Consider the following 18,790-nt stretch of genomic DNA (forward strand, 5'->3'; position numbering starts at 1 on the left):
AATAAATGAAGACTGTGTTCATAAATGTTTGATTTATTATATATATCATACATCTAATTAATCAATAAGTATACTGTATGCATCCTGAATGACATCTGCACTTTTTCGAGAATTTTAGTGTGTAATATTAATTGTTTATTGTTCCAATATGACATTTTTAATTTAACTTATTACCTTTCCATGACTGTCAATGCATACCACATATAGCCTAGTGTTTTGAATTAAGATATATATTTCCCAAATTATTTTACTGACTTTTTAATTTACCAAAGAACCTGATCTATATTACAATAATGTCACTTTTGCTGCATTTTTTTTAAATTGCTGTATCAATCAGAATTTTTAACCAACGGTTTTAATCAACATTTGCCTTGTTTTGTTGTATTTAACTTTAAAATTCGCCTTTCCGCTGCTTCTATCATCAAACGATCTCTTTTATGCCGTGTGTAGTTCAGTTCTAGCGGAAGAGAACTACAACTCCCATGATGCTGATTTCCGCTGTTGAAGACGTCAGCGGAAGTGGAACAGTCTTCTGTAAAGCACGCAACGCAGAGAGTCACATTGGACATTGATAAATGTTTTGTAATATTATATTGACTCATGTTTGATCATTAATACATTTCAGACAGTATCATCAGTGTAAATGGACCCGGATAAAGAAAGTACTGTACTCTGTGTATGTCTGAACATTATAACTTGAATAACAGTATAAAGTTGATGTTTTGAAATTGTTTACACCCGACAGTTAGTTGTCAGTAACTAGTTGGTTAGTTGAACATTACAAAGTTCTTTAGTGGTATCTGGCGCATCACTTTCGTCAGCATGTTGAATTGACGTCATAAAAATACTATGACGTAAAAAGGATAGTCATATAAATTAATGGTTAAGATTCCAATGTAATCACTCCTGGTGGTTTGGATGTTACATCACACCCTGAAGGGTTAAAATGGCTTTTGAAAATCATCATGCATCAAAGAGTTAAAATAATTATTGCTATATAATGAAATTAACATTCATTTTATAATGCTGTAATATCACTGTCAATCATTTGCATCGAATCTGTGATGTCCTGCTGCACTACTGTGATCAGTTAGGGGTATTTTAATTATATTAATTAATGTTTTTATCATATGTTTTGACTTTTTACAGAGGAGCCTCATTTGAGACATGGAGAGAGATGTGCTGATCCTGAAGATGATGCGTGAGAAAGCCAAAGAGAGATGTGTCCAGCACGTCAACGGTATGAACCTGACGAATCTACAGATTTAATCAAATGACCGCATGCAATATAAATGGTCACATTTTCGCTTTTGCTTGAAATCTTCCCCTTACTGGGTTAACATTCACATAACACAAATCAAACAAAACCTCAAAAAGATCAAAACTTCTCTAGACGTCCAGGTCATATTTCATGGCAAAATCAAAAGAAAAAATAAATTAAGTTGTAAAGTATTTATACATCATGGTGGTTTTAGTTGTACCGCCTTTAATGTATGTTGATTTTAATTAACCCCTTAAACTGTGGTGAATTTTTGCAATTTTTCACACTCAAATGTAAAAGCTCACCATTCACACATACTGTGGACTAATTGCAAAAATTGGTCTCATTTTTCAGAGAACTGCCCAAATAAAAATAAAAAAACAGTTATTCATAAATAATATTGTATGCGTTTATAATCCTTGATAAACAGATCTAAATTTCTTTTGTCCTAACTTTGTAAACATGTAATTCAGGTTCTGTTCACTCTACCTCACTTTGAAAAGTCTCATTTTATTCCACTAGATGGCAGAAAGCACTAGAAAAAAATATGTTTTCTCTAGCACATTCCATCACAATATACAGATCTGAAATGTAGGTGGTGCTCTAATATATTTTATCCCTCACAGATGTGCTCGTCCATAGACATTCAGTCTAATGTTCAGTTCAAGCAACACCCTCATTATTTCATTAAATATCTCGGTCTCTGAGTGGACTATAAGATCAATCTAGGGGTCATTAGAAAGCTGAGCGAAGGTATAACATAGTCGATAACAGATTTTCTGAATTATTTTTACATGCTTTTCTTGCTGGATGGCATATTTTGTTCTGGACAACTAAGATATAACATTGGATTATTCAGCCAAGCAAGCTCACAGACAACTAAACAATGGCTTATTTTTAGAGAACTTCCTATGGTAAAAGCAGATATAAAGTTTTTGACTATTTGGAACAGCAGTTATCAGTGCATAAAAGAGACGTTTGTATTTGATGATTACAGAAATCATATTTCACTTTGTGATTCTTTTGAAAATCTTTCGATCTGTGGTATTAGTGCAACAAAATAAACTGCACAGTCACATTCCTGAGAGTGAGAGCTTTCATTTGATATATGACTTGTCCAATTAGATGCTATGTGAAGGACTTTTATTTTCATATAAATATTTGTACCCCATTACCTCAAGGGGGCGCTAATTTTCAACGCGAATGTTTTGAGGCCTTATTTTGTTATTTAAAGTAACATAAATACAGAAGTGATGGTTATCTCTGAAATGTTCAGATTCTAAGCTTTCAAATGATACCTCGTATGCTTGACTTATGTATATGTAGACTTTAACGTTTTAAGCGTAAACTTTTTTCGGGATATAGCGCACCCACTTTGGACACGCCGGCGGGTCCATAGAGTTTAAGGGGTTAAAAAAATAGACTAGGAGATGAACCTCATTACTGCATTACAGTAAGGAAAATCTAATGAGCATCACCACTGAGAATAAAGAGATTTAAAAACAAGCATGTCCAGATGCATTACAGTAATGTGAATTTTGAGAGACGAGTTTCATTGTCATAAAAGTAGTCACAGTGCAAAAACTCTTTATGGACTTTTGTATGAAAAACTGCTTGTTATATTCCTCATTTGTAAGTCACTTTGGATAAAACATAAAAGTGTCTGCTAAATAACTAAAATGGTCCTAAAATAAGCTTTGTATTCTTTAGGTATAATATAATTTCTTATTTTTTTTCTTTCTTTCGATTTTGGGGTGAAATATGAGCTTGAGTTTTGTGAGAATCTGAGGTCAAACACAGGCTGCTTTTACATGTTGCATAAGAAAATCATCAATTTAATGAGTGTTTTGAAACTAAATCTGGTTAATTATTAAAGGTTTACTGCCTTATGTTGTGGTCGACTGACTCAAGGTGCATTATGGGATATCAGTTATCAGTTACTGCTGTGAGCCACTCGTAACCCCTGCACACAATCACCCTGCACATGTCAAAGGCTCTCACTCGGGTGAAGAGCGCTGGGGTTTACTCAAATCTCAATGAGTTGTAACCTCAATGTGTAGCCACGCAGGTAACAGAAAATTGGTGACAGGTCATCATAACAGTTCACACCTATTACTGTTGAACGTAGTGAGCTGCTTCGCTGTCTACTATCTTCGTAGTCAGTTATCTTTTAACTAGGGCTGTCAATTGATTAAAATTTTTAATCAAATTAATTACATGGTATGCTGATTAATTAATCACAGACAGGCCCAAGCTTAAAGGGTTAAGGCAACGTCCTAACCCCAATGGAACCAAACGAGTGACTGATTTGAAATGCCTTTATTGGACACATTTGTGTGTGTGTGTGTATGTGTGCGTGTGTGTGTGTAAAAAGTTGCCTGGGTGGGCAGGTTTTGGAACAGAGCATTTGTGTTGAACACTCGGTGAATGGTCGTTTACATCAGTCTTTAAACTCCAAGTCTGAGACCACAGTAGTCATATTATATACCAAATGTCAGTTTGATTGATGAGGGGGCGTGGCCGGAAGTAGTTGACAGATGTTTATGTTTGATAGCAACAGCCAGAAATGGTTTTGACAGGATGTGTGTATGGTTGATAATAATAGACCTGATGTTTTGACAGGATGTGTGTTTGTGGTTACAGGATGTGTGTTTGACCTCTGGTTTGTCCGGTGATTGACCATTGGTTTGTGACCAAAACAAAAGGGGATCTGGCATCCTCGTGGTGAAATGGGGAGTGTCCATGGAATGGCCCAGGCATGAGCGGGGCCCGACGGCCGCACGCGCTCCCCTCCTGGGTCCGAGGCGCATGGGGTGCGGCATCGCTGGCGGCCTGTATTCCCTACCGCAGCAGGTGAGAGGGGAAAGCAGCCCGACCTCTAGCCCGTCGACCGCAGCGCATGCTGTTCTCCCCAACGACACATCTAACTCGCACCAGGGGTCTGAGGAGCGGGTCGGGCAACGCATCTATCTCGGCCGAACCCTCCCCACTCTGATCCTGGGCCTGCGAGGATGCCAGTTGTTATCCTCCAAACACACATCCGGCTATTGTTATCTCTCAAACACACATCCGGCTATTGTTATCCTCCAAACACACATCCGGCTATTGTTATCTCTCAAACACACATCTGGCTATTGTTATCCTCCAAACACACATCCAACATTTATGTTATCAAACATAAACATCTGTCAGGTACTTCCGGCCATGCCCTCTCATCAATCAAATGTACATTTTGTATATAATTTGACTGTAGACCACATTTAATCTTGGATTTTTTTATTTGTTTTTACATTTAAACCAGGATATAGTACCTAGTTAAACCTAGTTTTAGGATTTGAAAAAAAAAGTGAAGTTATGATGTAAAATAAGAAATATTTCAGGTTCTGCACTATTTCTGGGTCACTAATGAAATGTTCTGAAATTAGTGACATTGATCATATTAACACTTTAAACAGACAGTCAGATTTTCTTGATTTATTGAAGCACACAAGATGCTCTTGTTCAAATCACGTTGATAACGTGAACCCGAGGAAGTCTGAAATTCATGTTGATAATATATTTTGTCATTAAATAATTTGTTTTAAAATAGAAGAATGCAAAATAGCAACATTTTCATGAGTGTTTTCAGGCTTTTGAACCACTGAATATTGGTGAAATAATCCACTTTTGGCTAAATGCATGTCAGTGCGCATTGCTTAATAAAAATTGTAGCTGCTCACACTTGTATTGGTTTAGTTGTTGTAACACATCATGTGCTGTTGGAATGTGATAGGTTGTCATGTATTGTCTGTTTCTCCACACCTGCAGTGTCATGTGTGATGGTGTTGTGGAAACCCCCATGCAGAAGTTTGCTCATTGATTTCACACCTCCACCCGTGCAGCGCTAAGACGGATGCATTGTTTGCGTGTTCTCGTGTGCAGGGGCAGCTCCTTACACACAACGTGACAGTGGTTTCTTTAGTTTGACAAAGACCACAGTGAACAGGAGAATTGGCTGCATATTTGAAATCAATTTAGTGTTAATAGTGTGAGAGTGTTTTGGGCCAGCTGACAGATCAGGCTAGTGCTGTGTTGTCACTTAATCTTACAATCGTTGATCCTGTACTATTGATCCAATACATTATTTTAATACATGTTGGTTTGGTGGTTGATGTCTCATCTGTGCATGCTATTCCAAAGAGAATAATGTCTTTGTAATCTTTCATCAGAACTTCCTCCATCTCTGAAACGACTTTCCTTTTTTGGTTGATGCCATCAAGTCTTCTTATTTTTCATCCAGCTGTTTGTCATATAGAGACACTTTACACATCCCGTCAATTTTACATGTATAAAATCAAGTCCTGCCCTATATTTTTCTCGTTGAATATCCTGGTTAACTTGAAAATATGTGAAATGTTCACTTTAAACATTGTTGCAAATTCTGCTTATTTAAATATTTTACCAGGGCTAATAGAGATGACATAGCAGCAGTTTGTAAGAGTTAAAAATTATAAACAAATCAGTAATGTGATGTTTTTTTAAACAGTATTGAAGGAGTTCCCATCTATGCCTGGCACTTATTGGCTGCTTTTCTTTATTATTCGGTCAAAGTCATCCATTTCAAAAACTTTTTTTTTTTTTTAAATACAATTTTAGTTTTGTAATGAAATAAATTAATATGTTGGCACAATTATATTTTTGTCTACAAAACTCATTTGAAACATTTAAAAATACGCCTTCAGATCAAAAGATTTTTAATATCATGAGAAACATTTCAGTCAAGTGACCCCAAACGTTTGAACAGCAGTGTGTATATATGCAGCTCTGGAAAAAATTAAGACACCACTGCAAAATTATCAGTTTCTCTGGATTTACTTTTTATAGGTATGTGTTTGAGTAAAATGAACATTATGAATGCTATGAAGCACCCCCAGATCATCACCAATCATCCACCTGGTCATCTAATGGTTAGACGGAGACCTTGAGAGGTCTCGCACCGACTGTGAAATTTGGTGGAGGATCGGTGATGATCTGGGGGTGCTTCAGCAAGGCTGGAATCGGGCAGATTCGTCTTTGTGAAGAATGCATGAATCAAGCCATGTACAAGGTTATCCTGGAAGAAAACTTGCTTCCTTCTGCTCTGACAATGTTCCCCAACTCTGAGGATTGGTTTCTTCCAGCAGGACAATGCTCCATGCCACACAGCCAGCTCAATCAAGGTGTGGATGGAGGACCACCGGATCAAGACCCAGTCATGGCCAGCCCAATCTCCAGACCTGAACCCCATTGAAAACCTCTGGAATGTGATCAAGAGGAAGATGGATGGCCACAAGACATCAAACAAAGCCGAGATGCTTGAATTTTTGCACCAGGAGTGGCATAAAGTCACCCAACAGCAATGTGAAAGACTGGTAGAGAGCATGCCAAGACACATGAAAGCTGTGATTGAAAATCAGGATTATTCCACCAAATATTGATTTCTGAACTCTAAGTTAAAACATTAGTATTATGTTGTTTATAAATGAATATGAACTTGTTTTCATTGCATTATTCGAGGTCTGAAAACACTGCATCCTTTTTGTTATTTTGACCAGTTATATTTTTATGTGAGAAAAAGCATATTTTTTATTAAATGTTAATTTTTTTTTCTATGTATATATAAAGGTATATAGTAAAAAAGCATTTAAAAATATACACAGTACATTCATTTTTTATCAAAACATTTTTTTGCATTTATATATACTTACCCCATAATGACAAAGCAAAAAAAGGAAAGCTGAACGCAGCAAAATACAGAGATATCCTTAATGAAAACCTGATCCAGAGCACTCAGGACCTCAGACTGGGCTGAAGGTTCACCTTCCAGCAGGACAATGACCCTAAGCACACAGCCAAGACAATGCAAGAGTGGCTTAGTGACAACTCTGTGAATGTCCCTAGAGTGGCCCAGCCAGAGCCCGGATTGAACCCAATCGAACATCTCTGGAGAGATCTGAAAATGGATGACGGTCCTCATCCAACCTGACAGAGCTTGAGAGGATCTGTAGAGAAGAATGGCAGAAAATCCCCAAATCCAGGTGTGCAAAGCTTGTCGCATCATACCCAAAAAGACTTGAGGCTGTAATCGCTGCCAAAGGTGCTTCAACTAAGTACTGAGTTAAGAGTCTGAATACTGATGTCAATGTGATATTTCAGTTTTTTCTTTTTAATAAATTTGCAAAGTTATCCAAAATCTGGTTCTTGCTTCGTCATTATGGGGTATGGAGTGTAGATTGATGAGAAGAAAATTTAATTTAAAGCATTTTAACATAAGGCTGCAACATAACAAAATGTAAAACAAATGATGGGGACTGAATACTTTATGAATGCACTGTATAGTATGTTAATTTTGATTAAAACAATGTTTTTTTTACTGTGTATATATATATATATATATATATATATATATATACACCGATCAGCCACAAAATTAAAACCACCTGCCTAAAATTGTGTAGGTCAGCTCATGCCATGCTCCAATTCACTGAGATCGCATTTTTTCCCCATTCTGATGGTTGATGTGAACATTAACTGAAGCTCCTGACCCGTATCTGCATGATTTTATGCACTGCACTGCTGCCACATGATTGGCTGATTAGATAATCGCATGAATAAGAAGGTGTACAGATGGTCGGTGAGTCTGTATTATGTGTACAGTTTAATGAAAAAATATTGCAAGTAAAAATCTGAGCTACACTGGCACAACTGGACCAGGAGGAAAAAAACATATTATTGAGCCTTGCAGTACACTCTGTAGGTATCCTAGTAAGTGCACATCATACACTGCTTCTGAAGGACGATCTGTCAGGCTTTATTTCATTTGAAAATCAAGACTGTATTTTGAATGCAGGGAACAAGATTGAGTTTTGAATATCTTCTTATTTATAATCATGTGAGAATTAATTGACTTTGTAGCTCGTTCTGCTCTCCACTCATCCATAAGAAACAGTGATATAGAGTCATCGTGTTGTGAGCTGAATTACACTGTGAAAACACCACACTATTAACCTGTTGGCTTTCTTTCAAAGGTTTATCCTGTGAGGGGCTGTTTTACATGTTTTTACCCCCCAGACATCATCAGGATTATTACTTTGATTACACCATTGTGGATCATTTAAATAGATGGTTACCTTTCATATTTGGTCAATAAGGAACAAAGCCATGCCAATGAATTTTCTATTTTCAAATATTTGTAGTGAATTGTCTTTTAACGTTGTTAAAATAAGTGTTTATTATTATTGCAGCAATTTTGTGTACATGTTATTTGCTATGAATAAATAGTCTTATGCACCGTTCTCTCTAGATATCAGTATCAGAATTGACCATTGCTGTCAGTTTTTGAATGTTTGATTTAATATTTAATGAAAATGCACTAAAAATATTTGAAATAAAAAATATTGACAAAGTTGTTGGAAGAACTGAATGACGACTTTTCTTAATCGACCACTCAACAGTTACTGACTGATGGCTGTAATCTCACAATGGACAAATATCGGCCAATTAATCAGTCTATCATTGGTTTTAAAACAAGCTGTTTAATTGCCTAAATCTAAACGCACAGTCAGAAGTCAGAAGTTTACATACATCTTAGCCAAATACATTTAAACTCAGTTTTTCACAATTCCTGATATTTAATCGTAGAAAACATTCCCTGTCTTAGGTCAGTTAGGATCACTATTTTATTTTAAGAATGTGAAATGTCAGAATAATAGTAGAGAGAATGATTTATTTCAGCTGTTATTTCTTTCATCACATTCCCAGTGGGTCAGAAGTTTACACACACTTTGTTAGTATTTGGTAGCATTGCCTTTAAATTGTTTAACTTGGGTCAAATGTTTTGGGTATCCTTCCACAAGCTTCTCACAATAAGTTGCTGGAATTTTGTCCCATTCCTCCAGACAGAACTGGTGTAACTGAGTCAGGTTTGTAGGCCTCCTTGCTCGCACACGCTTTTTCAGTTCTGCCCACAAATGTTCTATCAGATTGAGGTCAGGGCTTTGTGATGGACACTCCAGTACCTTGACTTTGTTGTCCTTAAGTCATTTTGCCACAACTTTAGAGGTATGCTTGGAGTCATTGTCCATTTGGAAGACCCATTTGTGACCGAGCTTTAACTTCCTGTCTGATGTCTTGAGATGTTGCTTCAATATATCCACATAATTTTCCTTCCTCATGTTGCCATCTATTTTGTGAAGTGCACCAGTCCCTCCTGCAGCAAAGCACCCCCACAACATGATGCTGCCACCCCCATGCTTCACGGTTGGGATGATGTTCTTCGGCTTGCAAGCATCACCCTTTTTCCTCCAAACATAATGATGGTCATTATGGCCAAACAGTTACATTTTTGTTTCATCAGTCCAGAGGACATTTCTCCAAGAAGTAAGATCTTTGTCCCCATGTGCACTTGCAAACTGTAGTCTGGCTTTTTTATGGCGGTTTTGGAGCAGTGGCTTCTTCCTTGCTGAGCAGCCTTTCAGGTTATGTCAATATAGGACTAATTTTGCTGTGGATATAGATACTCGTCTACCTGTTTCCTCCAGCATCTTCACAAGGTCCTTTGCTGTTGTTCTGGGATTGATTTGCACTTTTCACACCAAACTACGTTCATCTCTAGGAGACAGAATGTGTCTCCTTCCTGAGCGGTATGATGGCTGTGTGGTCCCATGGTGTTTATACTTGTGTACTATTGTTTGTACAGATGAACGTGGTACCTTCAGGTGTTTGGAAATTGCTCCCAAGGATGAACCGGACTTGTGGAGGTTCAAAATGTTTTTTTCTGAGGTCTTGTCTGATTTCTTTTGATTTTCCCATGATGTTAAGCAAAGAGGCACTGAGTTTGAAGGTAGGCCTTAAAATACATCCACAGGTACACCTCCAATTCAGTACACCTCCTATCAGAAGCTAATTGGCTAAAGGCTTGACATCATTTTCTGGAATTTTCCAAGCTGCTTAAAGGCACAGTTAACTTAGTGTATGTAAACTTCTGACCCACTGGAAGTGAAACAATCTGTCTGTAAACAATTGTTGGAAAAATTACTCGTGTCATGCACAAAGTAGATGTCTTAAACAACTTGCCAAAACTATAGTTTGCTAATATTAAATCTGTGGAGTGGTTAAAAAATGAGTTTTAAAGACTTCAACTTAAGTGTATGTAAACTTCTGACTTCAACTGTGCCTAATATCAATTGTTACATTCTCTGTGCCATATATATTATTTTTTGTATTAAATTTTTTTTTTATTTTATTACAGTTTTAATGAAGTAAATCAATTCCTTGTTTATATACTTATATACGATACATGTGCTCTTGATACCTGTTGGGTGTGATGTAGGTTATGTCAACTGAAAGTGGAACAATGGTATTGGATTAGTGAAGTGTGTTTGAAAGTCTGTAATGTTTACTGTGGGTTTCATGGAAATGTCCATTGGTGCTTCATGTTTATGCATCAGAAGCGTTCAGTGTGATGAGCTTTATATGTATTAGATTAGTTTCAGGGTTGTGCTTCCAAGAATTGCTTTTGTTCAGTGTCTTCTGCATACAGATGACAGACAATAATCAGTCATATACGTGTAATTAGAATAATTTTGGATGGAAGCTTTGAATCGAGGGAAAGAGGGATGTAATTAACGCTTGACAGAAGACCCTGATAACAGTGCGAGACATCAAACCCTTCAACACCCTTTTCACACGATCACACCAAACAAACAGCTTCTTGTCATCATTTGTTTTATTTCAATAACCGATCTTTCAAATGAATACATTTCAGTGTCTCATACAGAGGTTCATCAACTTTTAGAAACATTATGCAGGTACGCAAACATGAATGTTGGCCTGGTGAACATTAACATCTGTTTTTGTGTTCAAGGCCGTTCATACGGAACGCGTTCTTGTGCATAAAATCCCTGTTAAAAGCATGACAATGAATATAACGGAACGCAGGTGTCTTGAGATGAGTTTTTAAAAGTTTTATGTTCTTTAAACCTGACACGGTGTCTAAAAAAATGTGGTGGTGACACTGAAAAAACAGTCTTAAGATGTCAGTCTAGTCCAAAACCATGAAAAACAGTGGACGCAATAACGCATTTGGTGTGAACGGCCCTGCTGTGGTGGTAATAAACGTCAATACTCAAAAAAGTGATTACCTTCAGATGTCTGTGCCATTAAACCATATGTGTTATTATTCTGGTAGCAGCTGAATACATTAAAAATCGAACTTAAGTCAACAAGTCGGGTTAAAAAAAAAAAAAGTCATGATAACATTTCTTCTTCCCTGAAGTAAAAACAATAAAATTATGCACTTCTTTTGTGTCAGAAAGATGCAGTTTTTTTTTGTCTGGAAGTTGAGGCTCCTGCACCTAACGTAAACTTTCCCCTAATGGAATAGGTCAACTTTCTTACATTGGGGTCAGACTCTGGCTTTGTTCTTTCTTTCTCTCTCTCTCTCTCTCTCTCTCTCTCTCTCTGTGTGTGTCTGTTTGTTGTGTCCTGCATCCTGCCTTCTGGCTGTGTTGGTCTTACCCATTTATTTCTGTGCTGCAGTGTGTGCGCATGTGTGTGTGTGTGTGTGCGCTGCAGTGTGTGTGTCTCATGGTCTCACCCCCACATTTATGTGTGTGTATTCTGCATTGTGACTGATTTGTATAGATTTTATTTGACAAAAAAAAAATAAAAAAATTCAGTGTTATAGTGTCACCAGTGTGTTTTAGAGCTGTCAATTGAGCAGAGAAACCAAATTCAAATTTTTACCTTAAATGTTTTCAAAATTTGAATAATATTCAAATTTTAAAGTCAGCTTATTTTTGAATTGACGTTGTTTCCTTAGTCCACCAGAGGGCGCAATAAATACATAAACCAAACAGCACCATTATATTATTGCAAAGAACATTCCTGGCTGTTAAAAAAGAGCATTTCATTTTCAACTAATGTGCATAAAATAAATAAATAAAAAGTTTTAGTCTGTCCATATTCTCAAACGTGAAGTAAAATGTAAAATGAGGGGTGAAACGCTTCAGTAGACAGTTCACATGGTGTTACACTTGCACTGATCCCTACTACTCCAGACTCAAGCTTCATAATAACAGTGAAATAGCACATTGTGTTTTATACAGTACAGTTGTATGTAGAGTAGCAATATTCACAGATAGCAGAGGTATTCGGCTGAACTCGGAGGTGAAGCGGCTCAGACTATGAGCACAGGTCAGGGGCTGTTCAATCACAACACAACAGACTGGAACCGAACGCCAGGATCTTAGACACACATTTCCAATTTGAACATCTTTCCTGACAAAGCATCTAAACAACTCATAATCTGAGAAACGCTTATTAGAGAGCAAGACGCAACGGCCAAAGACCTCCACCAACTGTAAGGGGCTGTTCACTAACCGAACGCTTTTGCAACATCCATTTGTTTTTCTATGTAAACGTGCGCTAGAGGAACATCTTTGTTTCCCTTTGTTTTTGTTTATTCAGCGTCTTGTGCAGAAACGCTGTTTTTTTAGATGATGTGTCTAATTAAAAAGAACTTTAAAAGCATACGGAGACACCTGCTTTCTGTTAAACTGCATTTGTTCTGCGGCGTCTCGCCTTTATTAGCGCTGGAATGTGATCGATCTGAAGTCTTCGTCAGTTCTTGCACACTTCCAAAATTCGAATGCACAGTTTTAGCATTCGAATGTGCATTTTTTTCTTAAATTCGACTAATATTTGAATTTCGAATTTTAATTTGACAGCCCTAGTGTGTTTGTGTGTATGTTTTCCACTCAGTATGTTGTATAGTCTCACCGCTTTATTTCTGTGTGTGTTTGTTCTGTATTGTGGCTGATTTATAGATTTTATTTGACAAATCAAAAATAAAAAAGCTCTGTTTTTTAATATTTCCCATTCATTTCCTATGGTAGTGCAATCTTGACCGCAAACAGTAAAGGTGTCGCTTTTTCATTTATTTTTTTTTTACGACCATTTATCCAATCACACCCAAAGTTTTTTGAATGTTCAGATGGCAAATGGAGGAAAAGTCACCAAGTTTTGTACTGCTCAGATAAAGAAAACCATTAAATTACATCAGAAAAATGTATTTCAATCAAAAATGACTAAACCGTATAGGAAGGATAAGTCAACCTGCTGCTGCTGTTATAATAATCTATTACACTCTAAAGTATAACTATGAATAGGGGAAGTCTTATAATGTATTATAACTGTAGTTATAATTATATATGAGAAGTTATAACTTATTATAAGGTGTATTATGAGATATTACTAATGTATTATAAATATAGGCTTCATAGAAATTGTTACCGAAACTTTTTGCCACCGCTTTCAGAGATGGCTGATAGAAACTCACATTCATTTCTAAAACTGCATGGCATGATGGATATTTATAACTACAAGGTCCGTTGAGAAGTGAGAATGTTTTTATCAATTTATACTGGTGTCATCCTTTATTTCAAGTGAGAGTTTCTCTGGCCTCTCTGCACTAAAGGACATGTTTGTGTTGTCTTTGTGCACTTTCAATGTTTTAGGATTTCAGGGAGAAAAATAAGAACAAACAAGCCCACAAATGTTCTTTTTGTTCATGAACAGAATTCAACATCTGCTGCAAAGACGCAGAGTTCTTTATGGTGTTCAAGTGACGTGAAGAAAACGCTAAAAGACTGCCTGACGCAACAGTGAGTCTCCACATCATAACAACAGATTACTTTAAAGCTGAAGTGTGTAATGTTTTGTTAAAATACTTTCTTCTATCCCAGCTTAATATGCAGAGGCAACTATAAATGAGCCATATGTAGGTCGTTTCTCAAAAACTGTTGCGCTAGTAAAATCTGTTTATTTTGAGTGACAGGTCCAGCCGAACATTGACTCCTCCAATGATGTGTAAGTTTGGGGGCGGGACTATCTGTTCGTTTGAGCGTATTCAGAAAGCTGTTTGAAAACCATGTTTATTATTACAATTCTGTTCATTGTTGCACAATTAATTACACACTCCAGCTTTAACATTTGTTCATTATTGGATTTTCACAAATCATTTTATAGAGATTAAACTCACAAAGAGCAATTTCTAGCTAATTAAATATTTCTAGAAATAACAATTCAATAAAAATATTTCCATTACAGCAAAATGCTGTTTAAAAATAGTTTTAGATTGTGTTTGCATGCCATGCAATTTCATAGTCATTAAATCAAACTTTTGCTGGATATGGTCAAGTTTTTCAAAAATGTATATAAACAAAGAAATACTACATTTTTTCTCCCCAATTTGGAATGGCCAATTCCCAATGCGCTCTAAGTCCTCGTGGTGGTGTAGTGATTCGCCTCAATCCGGGTGGCGGAGGACGAATCTCAGTTGCCTCCGTGTCTGAGACGTCAATCCATGCATCTTATCACGTGACTTGTTGAGCGCGTTACTCCGGAGACCTAGCTCACGTGGAGGCTTCACGCTATTCTCCACGGCATCCACGCACAACTCGCCACACGCCCCACCGAGAGCGAGAACCACATTATAGCGACCACGAGGAGGTTACCCCATGTGACTCTACCCTCCCTAGCAACCGGGCCAATTTGGTTGCTTAGGAGACCTGGCTGGAGTCACTCAGCACGCCTTGGATTCGAACTCACGACTCCAGGTGTGGTAGTCAGCGTCAATACTCGCTGAGATACCCAGACCCCCGAAAGATTACAGATTTTTTTAAAGTGATTAATATTCCCTTGCAATAGCTTTATGGAAATTAACCATGGTTTTACTACAGGAACCATGTTTTTAACATTATTTTAGTAATACATGAAAATTTGACCATTGTAAATGTACCACAAATGAATCATGGTGTTATTATAGTAAAACTGTAGAAACCATGTTTGTTTGTTTTCTTGCCAGAATTGTATGATTTTTATTATCATAGTTTTGGTTTTACTACAGATATCATACTTCAGATATTTTTTTACAATAAATACAATGAAATGCAAAACTATTTTTATGAGGAAATACAAAACTAGTTAACCCTCCTATTGCGTTCGGTCATTTTTGACTCTGTAAAGGCAAATCATAATTTTAAAATACCACATAGTTTTTCATACAAGAACCAAACTTTGTGACTTTCTCAAGACTACCAAAATTAGGAGGTCTGGGTATCTCGGCGAGTATTGACGCTGACTATCACACCTGGAGTCACGAGTTTGAATCCAGGGTGTGCTGAGTGACTCCAGCCAGGTCTCCTAAGCAACCAAATTGGCCCGGTTGCTAGGGAGGCTAGAGTCACATGGGGTAACCTCCTCGTGGTGATGATTAGTGGTTCTCGCTCTCAATGGGGCGTGTGGTGAGTTGTGTGTGGATCGCGGAGAGTAGCATGAGCCTCCACATGCTGTGAGTCTCCGTGGTGTCATGCACAACGAGTCACGTGATAAGATGCGCGGATTGACGGTCTCAGAAGCGGAGGCAACTGAGACTTGTCCTCCGCCACCCGGATTGAGGCGAGTAACCGCACCACCACGAGGAACTACTAAGTAGTGCGAAATGGGCATTCCAAATTGGGAGAAAAGGGGATTAAAAAAAAAACAACAAAAAAAAAAATTTATATTTAAGAGATTTAATATTTAAGAGATATAAAAAATGTTATAAAATTGTTCCATCTTTTGTGTTCCCAAGTCAATTTTGTTTAAAAACACTGTATACAAGTACAGATGTTGTGTAGTTGTGTTGTATAGTTGTTTTGAAAATAATTTGATTTGGTTGGAAAGTTAATTGGAAAATTACTAGAAATTCCCACTTTAAATATTTTTATAAATTAAAAGCAATGTTATATTGAAATGAAATTTCAAATACACCTTGATAAAAATATATATATTCACATGTATCACACTGGTTTAGTTAATGTGTATTTCTTAAATGTTAAAGAATTTCAAAACATTTTAATAAAAAACTGAAATCATACATAACATTTATATTTTTCAGTTAACATGTCAAAAATATAGATCTTAGATGGTTTTTGATGAAATAAATTGGATTATGAATGATAAGCGTAAAACTCCACCAGGTCAAAACTGACCTGCAAATGCAAAAGCTGTATGCATATTTTGAATGCAATAGGAGGGTTAAATTCCCACCCTGTCCTCTGTCTAAAGGGCTCCGTGTCCTTATGATTGCTGATCTGTGCTGGCTCTTCTTGAATGTTTTTAAAAAAACAAATTTTTTATGTGCATTAATGTCACAGCTACCAGGATCCAGCGTTCTTTGAGTGTAAACAGGAGTATATTAAAAAGAAACTGGAATATGAGTGGACTGGGATTCCAGCGAAGAGCAGGAAACACAAGCTGCCCACCAGCATGTAGATGGATGTACAGGACAGTGATGTACAACAGGAACTTGTGCTGCTGTGATGCTCTCGACCGATGAAAGTCATTCTGGCCGACAGACAAGACAGACCGCTGTTTCTCGTGTCTTTGACAGCCGTTCTCTGTATCTGTGGCTTTGCTCCTCTTTATATTCATGATTAGCTCATATAAATCATCACTAGCACATAAACCTAATCAAAATTCATAGAGAATGTTTTGAATCACAGAGAGATGTGCGTATCGTTCCACCTGACCCGACTCCGGGGAATTACTGCCACATAATGTAAAAACAAATGATGTTTTGTTTTTGTTTTAAAATACAACTCTAAAGTTACTTGGTGTGTTTGTTGTTTGGATTTACAATGATTTTACGCTTTAATGTTATTCAAACTAGTGTAATAGTTAAAGAAGTGTAAGTACAAAAGATTTAAGCTCTTGTACAGTTGTGGCCAAAACTATTGGCACCCTTGGTAAATATGAGCAAAGAAGGCTGTGAAAAATGTGTCTTTTGTTTATCCTTGGCCACAATTATTGGCACCCCTAGAAATTCTTATGAGTAAACTATATCTGATGTATATTCCCATTCATATTTTACATTTTTTTAGTGCACCTGGGTGACTAGGAACATGAAATTGTTCAGCCATGACTTCCTATTTCACAGAGTTATAAATATGAGGAAACACACAAGCCAAATTCCCTTAATCATCAATCACAGTGGGTTAGACTAAAGAATATAGTTCTGATGTGCGGAAAAAGGTTGTTCAGCTACTCAAAATGGGAAGTGGGTATAAGAAAATAGTTAGCAGAAATTAGTTGGGTCTTGGGGTCAGCAAGTCTCCAAAACTACAATCAGACGTCACCTACATCACCACAAATTGTGTTTGTACTCTGCTCTCATCCAACAACAAACTCAAGCGTCTTCAGTTTGCCAGACACTACTGGAACTTCAAATGGGACCGGGTTCTATGGTCAGATGAAACAAAAATAGAGCTTTTTGGCAGCAAACACCAGAGATGGGTTTGGCACACACAGAGATGAAGTAGTACCCAATGCCCACGGTTAAATGTGGTGCTGGATCTTAAATGTAGTGGGGCTGTTTTTATGCCAGAGGTCCTGCACATGGTTCAGATACGTGGCATCATGGACTCTATCATATACCAACAGATCCTAAATCAAAACCTGATTGCCTCTGCCAGAAACTTAAAATGGGCCATGGTTGGATCTTTCAGGGTAATGATCCAAAACAAACATCAAAATCAACACAAAAATGGTTCACTGATAACAAAATCAAAGTTCTGCCATGGCCATCCCAGTCCCCTGACCTGAACCCCATATAAAACCTGTGTGGTGAACTAAAGAGGCGATTCCCCCAACATTTACCTCTGAGTTTGATCTGTAGAGATTCTGTATGGAGGAATGATCTCAGATCACTTGCCAGGTGTTCTCCAACCTCATTATGCATTATAGGAGAAGACTCAGAGCTGTTATCTTGGCAAAGGGAGGTTGCACAAAGTATTGAATACAAGGATGCCAAAAATTGTGCCACACATATATTTGACAAAAATATTAGTTTTTTTGATAAAACTTGTGTTGTGTTTGCAATTGTTTGATATCCACTATGTAAATATTTTAAATGAAAACTCAAAAGGATAAACAATAGACATTTTTCACAGCCTTCTTTGCTCATATATACCAAGGGTGCCAATATTTTTGGCCAAAATTGTTTATACATACTGATGATGGACCCATATATTTGTTCTACATGTGTACATAATTGCTGCATATTTCCCTTTATGAATATAAAATCAAACAGTGATGTTCAAAAGTGATTTTCAGAAAAGCTCGTCTTTTTTCATCATGAGATTTGTGGATTATACAGATGCTGCTAGTGTTGTTACCTGGATTCACAGACCACGTTTATGTAATAACCAGGGGTTTTAATAGCAGCAATGAGCCAGATAGAATTTATATTAATTATTAAAGATGTTACATTACAAACACAAGCAGTGTAACAGCATTAAATCTATCTATATTAAAAAAAAATTACCTTTATAAAAAAAAAAAAAAAAAACACTCACCTTGACAGATCCATAAACGTTATGGCAGACCACTTGTGTCTTTTTTTTTTTTTTTTTGCTATAATGGCATCATTTCTGCATGTTTAAATCTTTAATTTAGCAATAAATAAAA

General features: G+C 36.9%; 1 long non-coding RNA gene across 2 annotated transcripts; it reads left to right on the forward strand.

The window, feature by feature from the left end:
• Positions 1–528: 528 nt before the first annotated feature.
• LOC127453682 (uncharacterized) lies at positions 529–18,660 on the forward strand. 2 transcript variants are annotated; one of them, XR_007899440.1, is made up of 4 exons: positions 529–676; positions 1,150–1,240; positions 13,859–13,944; positions 16,480–18,660. It is a non-coding gene; the product is annotated as an uncharacterized LOC127453682 (long non-coding RNA). The 2 variants fall into 2 exon arrangements; XR_007899441.1 differs by lacking the exons at positions 13,859–13,944; positions 16,480–18,660 and adding an exon at positions 3,905–6,188.
• The last annotated feature ends 130 nt before the right edge of the window (positions 18,661–18,790 follow it).

This window comes from Myxocyprinus asiaticus, chromosome 16 (genome assembly GCF_019703515.2).
Source record: "Myxocyprinus asiaticus isolate MX2 ecotype Aquarium Trade chromosome 16, UBuf_Myxa_2, whole genome shotgun sequence".
Lineage (NCBI taxonomy): Eukaryota > Metazoa > Chordata > Actinopteri > Cypriniformes > Catostomidae > Myxocyprinus > Myxocyprinus asiaticus.